At 35.5% G+C, this 12,919-nt stretch overlaps 1 long non-coding RNA gene across 2 annotated transcripts; it reads right to left on the bottom strand.

The window, feature by feature from the left end:
• Positions 1 to 3,349: 3,349 nt before the first annotated feature.
• On the bottom strand, positions 3,350 to 9,073 carry LOC129445524 (uncharacterized). Of its 2 annotated transcripts, XR_012369066.1 has the most exons (4): positions 8,387 to 9,073; positions 8,084 to 8,256; positions 4,074 to 4,157; positions 3,350 to 3,482 (listed from the first exon to the last, which is right to left on the bottom strand). It is a non-coding gene; the product is annotated as an uncharacterized lncRNA (long non-coding RNA). The 2 variants fall into 2 exon arrangements; XR_012369065.1 differs by lacking the exon at positions 8,387 to 9,073 and having other exon boundaries at positions 8,084 to 8,294.
• Between the last annotated feature and the right edge of the window lie 3,846 nt (positions 9,074 to 12,919).

Here is a 12,919-nt window from a genome sequence, read left to right as displayed (position 1 = left end):
CAACAATCAGTTAAATATAAAAGTGTTTAATAAATAATGTGTCCTTTGATTGGATCATTTTCTTATGTAATGTGCTGTGAATATAAAGTGAATGCATCTACAGTTGGGTGTCAGAGGGACAAACAGCGAGGGATGGAGGGAATCCACCACTGGGAAACCCTGTTCTGTTTAATAGAGCATCAACCCCTGCAGGCAAACAGACAGATGGGCAGCGAGACAGATCAGATCTATGGTACTGTGCAGAATATAGTGAGACATCTGCTGTTCGGGTCACTGCACGTCATTTCAACACTACATTATGACATCACCACCAAAACAACAACAACAACAACATTAATACAAAGTCAACAACATCTTACAGCTTAAACTAACAGCTCATAATTCACTCTTGTGTCATTTACTCGCTTCAGAGAATTTGGCTTTATTTTGTAAAAATCAAACACACTGTTTACCCTGATATTGTCTTTACTTAAACAATCAAATAAACATCACTTAATATTTTCTGTTTTGAAGCCAAAGGTTAAAAAAGTTTAGTTGATTTAACTTTTAAGCTTACAAAATCCATTAAACTAAAACATTCAAGTAGAATGAACTTGAACTTAATTATTAGTTAATGTTGTGAGGAATACCCATAATCCTTTGCACCTGAATACTTTGATTATTTTCTGCTTTTTCACAGAATAAAAACTGATAAGAACTTTCATTACTTAAATAATTGTTAATAAAATATCATATAGGTTTAAGCTCTTATATTATTGATGTTGTTTTGTTGTAAATTATAATTTTGTAAAGTCACCGTTCAGGTGATCAGTGTTTCCATGCATGAATCCTGTTCAGAACACTTTATTGTATTTCTCTCCACAGTACTGACAATGCATGTCAAAAACACAGTTTTGTCATCAATTCTGTGTTATAATACCATTTATAACATCAAAAGTAATGATAAAAACTTATATGCAAGGGGTTTCCTCACAAATTTCTAGTAATGTCAACTAATCTGGGTTAAGAGTGCAGGAATATTGGAAGAAGTCTATTCAACTTAAAATTGTTGTTAGAACAGTTTATATGTTTAAGTAATCATTACTTAAAGTTTTTAAGTAATCATTACTTAAAGTTTTTAGGGCAACAAGTTTGCTTCATTTTTTTAAGTATATTCAACTTATCCGTGCTTAAAGTGCAGTTGAGATTCTGCTGAGGTGTTGTGTTTCACAGAAGCTAAACATAATTTAATGATGAGAACTGAATTATCCAAGTTTGATTTCAACCTTTCACATTATCTTAGTCAATATAAAAGATATCAAGGTTATATTTTCTCAGAATGTTCTTTACATGATGTAGGATGAGTTTATGTTGTAAATCACAAAAATGACTTTAGCTGAGTTTCACAAGCGGGGTCACGTGTGGTCATGTGTTTAAAACGACACGAATCTGACAGAAGGACTGAGTGATATAAAGTGATGAAGACTGAAGATTTAAGTCTCTTTTAGTTAAGTAATATTATTTTAATAATTCAATAGGGAAGATTTTCTTTTGAAAACATACAGACTGATGACCTGAACTTTAAGGTAATGGATAATTTATGAGTCGATGACAAGATAAAAGCATTTGCTCAACCACACAATAAACCTCTAGTGTATGTGTCTGTCTCTCTCTCTCTGTGTTTTTGTATTATGTGCTGTTTAGTAAATGTTGCTTTATTTCTAGTTCTGTCTGTCGTGTTGTGTAATGCGAGTCTTTATTCTCTGGAGCCAAAATGTCTCTTTGCATGTAAGACGTGACACCTTATAGATCTCCTGCCCGGTGTTTGTTTACTGAGTCATTTAATAGTTATTAACCAACGGATCGGACAAACCCGCTGAGACAGACTGGCAACGAGGAAGTTTCTATATGTATGCACTGCAGGCAATAATGCCCATTTACATTTGTGGGAAAAATGCAACCAAAATGAAGTTTTTGTTATTGTTTACTTACCCTTATGTTATTCCAAACCTGTGTGAGATGGCCAGCAGGATGTCTTCTGTATTCTTTAATAAAAGCAAACAGTCTATGTCCTAAAAAAATCCTAAAAGAACAAGAAACACCATTAAAGATTCATAAAACTTGTGTTTTGTATTTGATGTTTTGTAGGAGGATCAGATCCAGAGAATCTTCCTCTTCATCACAGCGTTCATATCTCATTAGTGTTTGCATCCGGTTACGCTAAACAGTGCAATTATTTGATAGTTTTAAGCATATTATTGTCATTATTCACTGAAATGTCATACAGGGATTTAAACTAAATGAGTCGGACTAAGACTGTTTGTTGTTGTGTTGTTATGAGACAGCAGTATAAAGTCACCTCTCATCAGTGCTTAACCCGAGACGATGCTCCGAGGGGTTCGACGACTCTCTGCCTGCTTCACCTTGCTGAAACGGATATTTGCTCAGGTTAACGTCATGCGAGAAAACCACAGTGTGTTCAGTGTGGGTCAGGTGAGGGGTGTATGTGTGTGTTTTGGATGATGAATGCTTCAGAATCTTTAAAGGTTTTGCTATGAACCACATCTCACCTTTGACTCAGCTGTCGACCTGCTCACGAACATGAGGAGATTAAAATGAGCAAGCAATGAGGTTTTGGGATATTTATCAAACACTTGACTGGCATGTTTTTGTGTTGAGGAGTTTTGTGGGTGGTACAGTGGGTCTTCCTGTCAGAAATGTTCTTGAAAAATAGCCCGGGCTGATGGGAACAGTCTGTGCTAAAAAACGAAATCCTGAATTTGTGCTCCCAGATAGACAGACAGATCTATCATTTCCATTTCAAGTAGAATCTTAATTCTGAAAATCCTCTTTGTACTTATTATTATAAGAGAATACAATAGTGGCAGAAACCAAAATAAAGTGTTTACAAACAGACATTGCTCACCACATGCAGAGATGTGATTCAGCACATGCATTGTCAACGTGCCACACCATCTCTTCTGTAGGAGATCAAACAGGAGATGACACATTACAGGAATCAATTAAACTTAACGGTCCAGAGAACTACATGGACGAACACACACCCACGCACGCACGCACACACACACACACACACACACACGCACGCACGCACGGACGCACGCACACACACACGCACGCACACTATCAAATGTGCCTATAGACATTTGTGTTCAGACACGTGCACAGACAGAAAACACATGCACACAAATGCACTCACACATAGTGTACTGTACACACTGGGTAAAGTGCAGTAAGACTTAAATTAAACTCAGTTTCTGTTCGTTCACACTGTGTGCCATCTGTTGTGCTACACCAGCATGATCCCTCATTCATAATAACACAACTGTTTATGATTTAACATAAGCCATTAATCTATCATATAGGTTTCAGAGACTCTGCTCCAATCTTTATATTGTCTGTACCACTGAGTATATACTGTAGTGTCCATTAACATCCTGAGAGAGAGAAACATCTTCTCCTTTGGACTTCATGATGTTAACCTGTAAAAGAGGTTTATTATTAGCAGCGCAGGACTGTTTTCATTTGCCTCAAATATTATTGAGTGTTTGTTGTAAATCTTCTGCAAAGAATTATTGAACAATACGTACTTTCATTTATTCATTTAGCAGAGGCTTTAATCCAAATTTACAAATGAAACAACATTTAATATTTTCTCTAAAAACAATATTTTTTTCTAAATGAGCTGTTGTATGTATTCATATAAACACAACACAGATTGGTTGCCGTGCTTGCAATGATGAATCTGTACAGGCCAACAGAATACAACACAAGACAAGAGTTAAGAGTCTTTATCACAACATCTACACAAAACCAAAGACTTAAACCTTAATATTCTCCGTCCTGATTCCATCAGAAAATACTATTCAGTTATTTCCTTACAGTCTCAAGATCAAACGAAATATTAGTTTTCATCAGAGTAACATTACAAACACCAGAAACTCTCCATCACAGATGTAACACAAAGAAGTTTTACAGTATAGAGTTAAATAATCAAAACCATAATAAACATCAGGATTCACAAACTCTCCATTCAAACTATCAGAGTCTTCAAATCATACAGCACAACTTACCAATCCTCCAAATACTGACTGAAGTTCATCATCTTCATTGGCTCTTCTCTACTCTGTGGTTAAATGAATCCCATTAGAAAGATGCTTGTGGAGAGACACAGAAGAGACAGGGGTACCACTTTAAAATAAGGGTCTATGAATCATGATGAACTAATATCTAAATTAATTCTTACTTATATATGAAGTAATGCTGAGTTAAAGGGTCATATTTTTTTAAAGATGTAAAATAAGTCTTTGTTGTCATCAGAGTTTGTATGTGAAGTTTTAGCTAAAAAAACCCCTGATAATTTATTATAACACGTTAAAATTGACACTCTGTAGGTGTGAGCAAAAAGTAGCTATTTTTGTGTGTGTCCTTTAAAATGCAAATGAGCCTTTGAGGCATGTTCTAAACATAAACTAATAAAAAGTCATAATTAACTACAACAGGACTCATCATGACTCAACACATGAATTCATTGTTAATTAATACATTAAAGGCGCACTAAGTGAATCTGTGTGACGTCACTTTTTGTTGATGTTTGAACTGTTTTCAAATAAACGGAGCGTAGCTAACTCCTCCCCCCTCCCTCCGTGCTTTCATGAACGCGCCTAACCCCCACCCTCAAATCCTTCTTGTCGTTTATTGGCTGGAACACTTTGTTATGGTTTCTGGTGGTAGGTTTGACCACTTTGTTTTTATAGCAGTTTGTGGAGGTTGGGCTGTCTACAGAGATCGCGTTTTTTTACAGTTTGATTAGCGGACAGGCAGCAAGCAGATAGTGAGGATATGTTTGCTGTATGTAACAAAACATGTTTTATGGTCTAAAACGTGTGAATTCACTTAGAGCACCTTTAACTAACAACAAAAAACATGTAATGTTGTACTTAATGATGATTCTTTATTATGATTAGTACATGCCTTAAATCTTTAAGTTTTAGTTCATGTTTAAGTAAAAACACATTTAGTTCATTATGATTCATGGACTCTTTCTATAAAGTGCAACCAAGACATGAATGAACTCTTAATCAGGACTTAGGAGGGTAATACCATCAGACATTAGACTTACTGTCTTTCTGAGGGATTTTATTTGGCACTAACATAACAATAGTCAATCTGATCAATACAAAGTATCTCTTAAGATGCCATCATTTGATTGATTTATGAGATTAATCTTTTACTGCCATCAATATCCCGCAGACCTGTGTGTGTGTATCTGAGGGGAAGATGACAGCTCAAGCTCAAAAAATTAAAATGATATCCATGAAAGTGATCAGAGGGTACATGGTTTCTTAGTTAAACTTTCACTTTTAACATTGTTTGATTGCATTCCTACTGACAAAATCACTATTGCACTTCTTCAACATTCAATAGATTATTGCCAAACTGTACTCTATTGATATTTAAATATCATTTTGTTATGAAGCGTATCTAAAACTGCCTGTAAACTCACTGTGCAGCTCAACTGCCTAAAGTCTGGGACGGAGCCTAAATTCTGATGGCATGATCTGCATTAAAAGTCACAGATGAGATGTTGCTTAGCAACTAAAAACTGACTCATGAGCATCTTAGTAGATCTGTTTATTCTGATCATAAATACTAATAATCAATGCAATGATTTACTGAATACTGGAGTCTCTTTTCAGACTTTTATCAAGAGATCAAACATAGCACAGGTCATTGTGTTCACTGCTCTATGACTTAAAATAATTATTTCAAATTATAATAGGTCAATGTACGCTTGTTAAAAGTAATATTAAATGAAGTTACATCAAAAAACACAAGACATCAGCATCTGGTTTGGACTTTCATACACATCTGTTATAATGTGTGTGAGATAATAGTCAGGATTCACAATTTACTGAAGCTGAAAGAGTCACCAGACAAATGAAAAGATTTGAGACTGACCATCCATCCATACCTTGAGAGAGCGAGCGAGAGGGTGAGAGAGAGAGAGAGAAAGAGAGCGAGAGAGGTATAGTATATATTAGGAAGAGGGTTTTCCAGAAACTTCTGGACTTCATTATCTAGACTTCATGCTGAGCATATTAGTAAAATATTCACTATAAAGTTTATCTCAGACTTTTTACAAGCAGCCAGGAAAATAAACTTGTCACAGCTCATCACCATTGATACAAATCCACTTCAGTTCCTCTGTAAAACACAAACTGAACAAAGAAACCTTCAGAAATGAGTTAAATGAGGCCATCCAAAATTATGAAAAAAAAAAATCTTTAAAAAAATGTTCAATGAGGTGCCAAGTTCCTAGAAATATAACCAGGGTATTCATTTCTGTTTCAAGGTCAGACAAGGTCAGCTTAGTGATACAATAATATCAAAACAAATTTGTATGTGTATTAGTTGCTTGTCACAGTTCCTCAGGCTTACTGGCTGACTTAACTTAGGGGGCGTACACACCAAAACTTTTAAATGCATCTAAAAACGCCTGGAGGACGCCCAATCCCAGCTGTTTCTTCAGCTGAGCGCTTTGGTAGCTGTGATACTTGAGCTGTGAGCCGGTTGGTTGTTGTGATACTTGTCCCGCCCCTCCTCTACTGTGATTGGACAGACGTGTGAAAACACACATCGACGAGCGGAGTTTTTCACCCAAAGTTGAATCTCTTTCAACTCTTGAGTGCCGGCATTCAGCGCAGAAAAACACGCTAGCTGCTGACTTGTTGAAAAACGCTGAGATTCCCTAAGAAACAATTGAAAACATGCGCCGGCCGCGGGTGTAGAAGCTTTGGTGTGCACGCCCCCTTAGACTTTAAAGCAGTGGTTCACAAATGGAGGGTGTCAGATGGTATCATTTTTTAAAAAATACATTCATTCATCATAAATTCTGCATAAATAATTATCAAACCAAAAAACCAAAAAGTTTGAGAAACATTGCTTAAAGGCAAGACATTAGTCATTTAATTTCACATATATACATACAGGTTTATACAGTATACACCATTTTATATTTCGTTAAGATTCACACACAAACACATGCTAATAACATCAATCTTAACTGAAAGCAATAGTTTTTATGCATACGTTCTGTTAAGTTTGTCAGACTGAATGATTCTTTTGAAAACTTACCTATAAATGTCACATATATATACAGAAACCATTATGTTAAGATATTTAATGATTCAATATTGTGATTCTCTAATGTTTTATTAAAATATGATTGTATGTAAGCCTGCTTTGTAAGGATGTGTGATATGAAATGCACAACACAATTAAGCATTTAAAGGGGATATTTCACAAGGCTTTTTCAGAGTACAAGTTTTAGCTCAAAATATTAAATAGATAATTTATTATACAGTGTTAAAATTGACACTTTGTAGGTGTGAGCAAAAATGTTTTGTTTTGTGTGTCCTTTAAAATGCAAATGATCTGATCTCTGCACTAAATGTCAGTGTCACGGTTGGAAAGTGCAGATTAAAGGGCGTTATTATTATAATAAGATCCCCTTCTGACATCACATGGAAAGCAAAATATTAATGAGAAATTTTTTCACATGCTTGCAGAGAATGGTTTGCCAAAAATAAGTTACTGGGTTTTTCTTGTTCAGATTTTCTAGGTTGATAGAAGCACTGGGGACCCAATTAGCACTTAAACATGGAAAAAAAGACTGATTTTCATCATATGTCCTATTTCATGTAAAATAATATTTTTTATAATCATTTTGGATTTTGCTTATGATTTATTCATTACACTAGAAAAGGATTGATCAGTTCAGGAGCAGTGCATTCTGGGATACAGGACTATACACGCTCTTTTGTACACCACAGTCAGCCGTTCATTTCATGCATAAAGAAATGTCCATACTGTGCATACTACTATGTGCATACTGTGGATGTAGTAAAGAGAAAGAGCAGATTTTATTTGATTCTCCTATGGGTGTGGAATGAGGACATTTCAAGATGTTTGTAATGGAAAAGCAGAGAGCCAAAAAATTCCATTACAACACAATGATGTGAAGCTATGAAGATACAGAGACACAGCCTATGAACGATGTGAGGACATATGACGTGTTTACCTGTGTTCCAGATGTTCCTGCAGCACTGATGCCTTTCTTTTGTCAGTATGCATTTCCTCTGGGATCAAACCCATGACCTTCATTTTGCTCTACAGGAACAGCTGCATTACAGACAGCTGATACAGCACATTCACTTCATCTCTTACTTCACTCTTTACCAAACCAAGACATTTCTCCAAGAAATACACAAGAAAATGTCAAACTCAGTTACCTTTCTCTTTCTACAGACACATCAGAAGTGTAATGCAGGCAGGATATTATGTTCACAGACATAAACATTCATCAGAAATGTGCTTTACTGACCTCTTGGCCACGTCCCTCATTTAGAGTCCTCATCACTGCATTCACCTGCTACACACACACCTGTCAATACATACCAGACCTCAGCTGATGAAGAAAGGTCATGAAACAGGTGAAACACATAAACTTACATCGCACAAATGTATAACTCTATTAGAAGACCAAACTCAATCAATAATGCAGTGATGGACAAAATCAGATAATCATGAGTAATTGTGTATCCCTACAATGTGTTTTAAAGGTGCCAAAGAATGCATGTAAATAATCTGTTAAATTGTTCTCTGATATCTAAATAGAAAGTATAAAAATTATCCAGAGTCAGTTTTCCAGGTCCATTTACAACACTAGGATTTGTCTTTAGAATGAAATGGTCTATTATTACCTTATTTGAAAGGGTCATGAATAATAATGTTGAGCTCTGCTCTGATTGGCTGTTTCTCCTTCAGTAGCTCTGTGTGTGTGTAAACAGATCTTATATTTGAGTCTGTATCAGATTTTGAGGAATAATCAATTGTTTGGAGATTGTTAATGTATGTTTCTGAGTGATAAGTTTGGGGTTTTTTTCAGTATGGACCTGCAAAACGTAACTGTAACGTTAATAGTAGAACTTCAGCCTAAACGTTAGCATATAGCATTAACTAGCATATAGCATTAGCTAGCATATAGCATTAACTAGAATATAGCATTAAATAACATACAGCATTAACTAGCATATAGCGCTAACTCATTAGTCACAACTTTGTTTTTATCATTGTAATAACATTGTAATTAATTTACTGTGTAATTTAATGTTGTGGTGTTCATCTGGACTGTAATGTCACAGTTTGTGTTATGTTGAGATTGGTCTGTTTTTCAGCAGTCGGTCTTTTGCATGCACGAGGTTTACATAAGAAGGAAGAAACAAACGTGTTTGAGGATCATGATATGTCATTACCATGTACACACTCTTATTATTCATCTATGACTACATAAATAAAGGTTTACATTCTACAGCACCTTTAACATAAAAATACTTTTATCTTAAAAATGCATCATATAATCACATTAAAACAATGTGAGCAATAATGTATCGAAATGAAAGTTTTGGGCTGAAATCAGACCTGGAAATTTTGGATGCACTTCGCTTTGCTGCATAGCGTTGTGAGGTTTCATTATATAGTCACGTACATTATTTATTCTTTTTTCGTGATATTATCACAAATTTCCGCGTTTTTTCATAATTGTATAATGAATTCCTGTTTTTGTGTGATTATCATGTTACTCAACTGTTTTGTCCTATTTTCTTACCATTGTCGCTTTGGTTTAGGGTTAGATTTACATAAAATGACATCCTTACCCAAACCCAACTCTAACCCTAACACCAGGCGACATATAAAAAATAAATCAGAAAAAAAGTATAAACCAATATATAAAGTGACATTGTAATGCAAGCACCAAATCTAACCCTAAATCGAAGTGACAATGGTTTAAGAATAAGGAAAAAAGCAGTTGAGTAACCAATAATCACATGAAAACAGGAATTCTTTATACGATCACGCAAAAACATGTGAATTTGTGATAATATCATTATACAAATTTACATGACTAAATCACGAAACCTTGTGAAACTGGGTAGAATAATGGCTGTAGTGAACAGAGCGACATTTAGCAACGTTTTATCAATGCCATTTTCGGACGAAAATATTGGGTGCATCTTTAAATGAAAACAAGCTTTTAAATGAACTGATTGATAGAAGAGATTACACAAGCAATGCCATGCGGATTAGAAAGACGACAGTGGCCAAGTGTGTCAGGGTTGGACAGAACTAATTGGACGGGATGTTGATTTAGGAGGAGTGACTGATTTTCCCTTCATCCTGCTTTTATACCCTACAGCGAGACACTCGACCTCATACTGAAACACTGAGATGTTCATGACAACATATTCCAGATAAATGATGTTTGAAAAGATGATGGATAATATGACATCATGTTTCAGGTCTGTTGAAGATCAAGTGTAAGTGTGCGGTGAATTCTGACATCTTTAAACAGTGTTGACTAAAGTGAAGTATAATCCAGACGGATTGTTTTAACAGATTGGTTATGTAATCATATTGCACACAGTTCTGTGTCTCTGAACAGCTGATTCTTATGCTGGCCTGACAAGATCAACACAATCTTTCTAATAATGTAACCCTGCCAAATACCACATCACTTACTCTTAAGAAATCAAAGATTCATTGGTGTTTTTGGTTTCTTGACGTCTGTCTCTTTGTTGGTTTGCTTACTAGTGCTGAAATTAGATTATTTTAGGGGTTTTCTACCTTAATACCACTTTCATTATGAACAGCTCATACTGAAAGCAGACCAACAGGTAGGAAGCTACGATTTGGGACGTACTAATTCTTATTTTAAATACTATTTAGACAGTAAGTGAATTGGGACGCAGCTAAAGTTTAACAAAACACCAACGTGACCCACATGAGTCTCTCTTCTAACACAGAATACACAGATGACTAAACCCACACTATTAACCAGCTCATGTTTGGATAAACTGGTGTTTAGTTAAGCAGTAGAGCTCATCAATCATCCACACTTTAATAAACTTTAGCTTTTATGTCATTTTAATTGCTGGCATTAGTATGAACTATGATTCATGCATTATTGGTCGTATTAGTGAACCTTCATATGCTCGAGTTTTATACTGACATGATCAGACTTTATGCAGCTCTGTTCTTACAGATAACCGAAAAAAGCAGCTCAAGTTCTCATGCTGCACCCCGCCAGTTCCTAACAAACCCTAGTGTGCACTCAGCAGGTCAAATGCTTTAATATGGAAAGACTAATCAGAGCCAGACTACTAAACACCGACACCAGTAGTAAAGTGTTAACCATCAGACCGGTGAGGTGTAACAATGAGCTGTGTTTCACTTTTATTACCGACTGCTGTGTGATTTATATCTCAATGCTACTGAATTAAAAACTTTCTCACTGTTCAGCTGCTGCTGGTGAACACATAAACAACTAAACTCATATAAACACTAAACACTAATTTCAGTTCTCTTAGTTGAACTCAAGATGTTGCTGGGGTTGGTGAGATGTTTGACTTTTGTAAAAAAAAATTGGATTGATGTCCAAGATTCCATTCATGAGTGTTTATTCATTTATATTTATATATTACTGTGTGCTAAAGATGTAAGTCTTTATAGTAAGAAGAAGTGAGATATAACTTAGTATTTTAAAACAAACAGGAAACAGAAACCGCTTCGGCCATATGCTGAAAACATTAACGTGTGCTGAAGCTGAATCAGCAAACCAAAGCAAGAGGTTAAGAAGCAGTCGGACACACAGCTGTGGTGGTTAGCTTCAGTTCAGGAACACGTGTGTTCAAGTCAACATGATGACATCATCCATGGCAAAACACCACATGACACGCTCAATGTAAAAGTTGCCCATGTGGAAGCTATTTACAGTTTAGGGACAGCTGAGGCAACGGCAAAATTCATAAAGATGTCTAAAGAGCTGGGTGAAATGAGGATATGCAGAATATAAACCCTAACGTTTCGCTAAACAATATATTTGCAGGACTGTCAGTGATGTTATTTCCACACGAGTCTGATGGAGAATCATAAAGCAGGACGAGTCCCAAACAAATCAACACGAAGCTTTAAGTGCTTACATACTGAAATATGATGCTTCTGCTCTTAACCGTCTGACTTCACTTGATAAGAAAAAATCAGTGGAAAGTAAAAACCAGCAGGAAAATTCTCTTTGCAACGTGTCAGTCTGGTTGATTTTACTACGGTATCTAATGAGTAACAGACATCTAACTGGGGATACAGTAGGTTTTAGGGACTGTAAAATGACAACACTCATGGAAAACCCCTCATATCTGCGGTTCACACTGGAAAACACATCATCATCATCTTTAAATGATGAGAAAACTCTTGGATTGACAACATGAAACTGAATTCATAACTTATTTTACTACTGTATGATTTATTTGTGAATGAAACTCATTATGATTAACTTGAATTGAACTATAGTAGAGGCTCAGATTCATCTTTTCAGAATGTTAATGCTTCATTCATATGAGGCATAAAAACCTGACCAATAACTGTTAGTATTGGTTACCAGTTGTCTAAATGGGCTGATGATGTCAGAAGTTATTATGTTTTAATGAAACATATTTCTGTGTAATAATGTCCAGTGAAGCACAATAAGACTAGGAGCAGGTTTAAAAAAGTTTAAAGGTTGAGATTTGATTTATGTTGGCCTTACAGTGAAGATCGTCTCGGTCTGGGCTTCATTTAAAGCTGTACAGTATATTGTTGTGTTATCAGAGCACATTCAGACAAAAGCATCCATATAAGAAACATAAATTCTGATAATGTTCATCACATACTACATATACTTCAGACATGAACGCTTATGTGCTGTTCAAAGTTCAAATGCTGTTTTACATTAGCAATGACATGATTTGTTTTCCATGTGTTTCAGATGAATAAACGGATGATAATCTTTCATGAGAATTCAAACCTCATAATTCCAACCTGA

Source organism: Misgurnus anguillicaudatus, chromosome 3 (assembly GCF_027580225.2).
Source record: "Misgurnus anguillicaudatus chromosome 3, ASM2758022v2, whole genome shotgun sequence".
Lineage (NCBI taxonomy): Eukaryota > Metazoa > Chordata > Actinopteri > Cypriniformes > Cobitidae > Misgurnus > Misgurnus anguillicaudatus.
The sequence above is the reverse complement of the archived record's forward strand: the minus strand, read 5'-3'. Positions and strand labels throughout refer to the sequence as shown.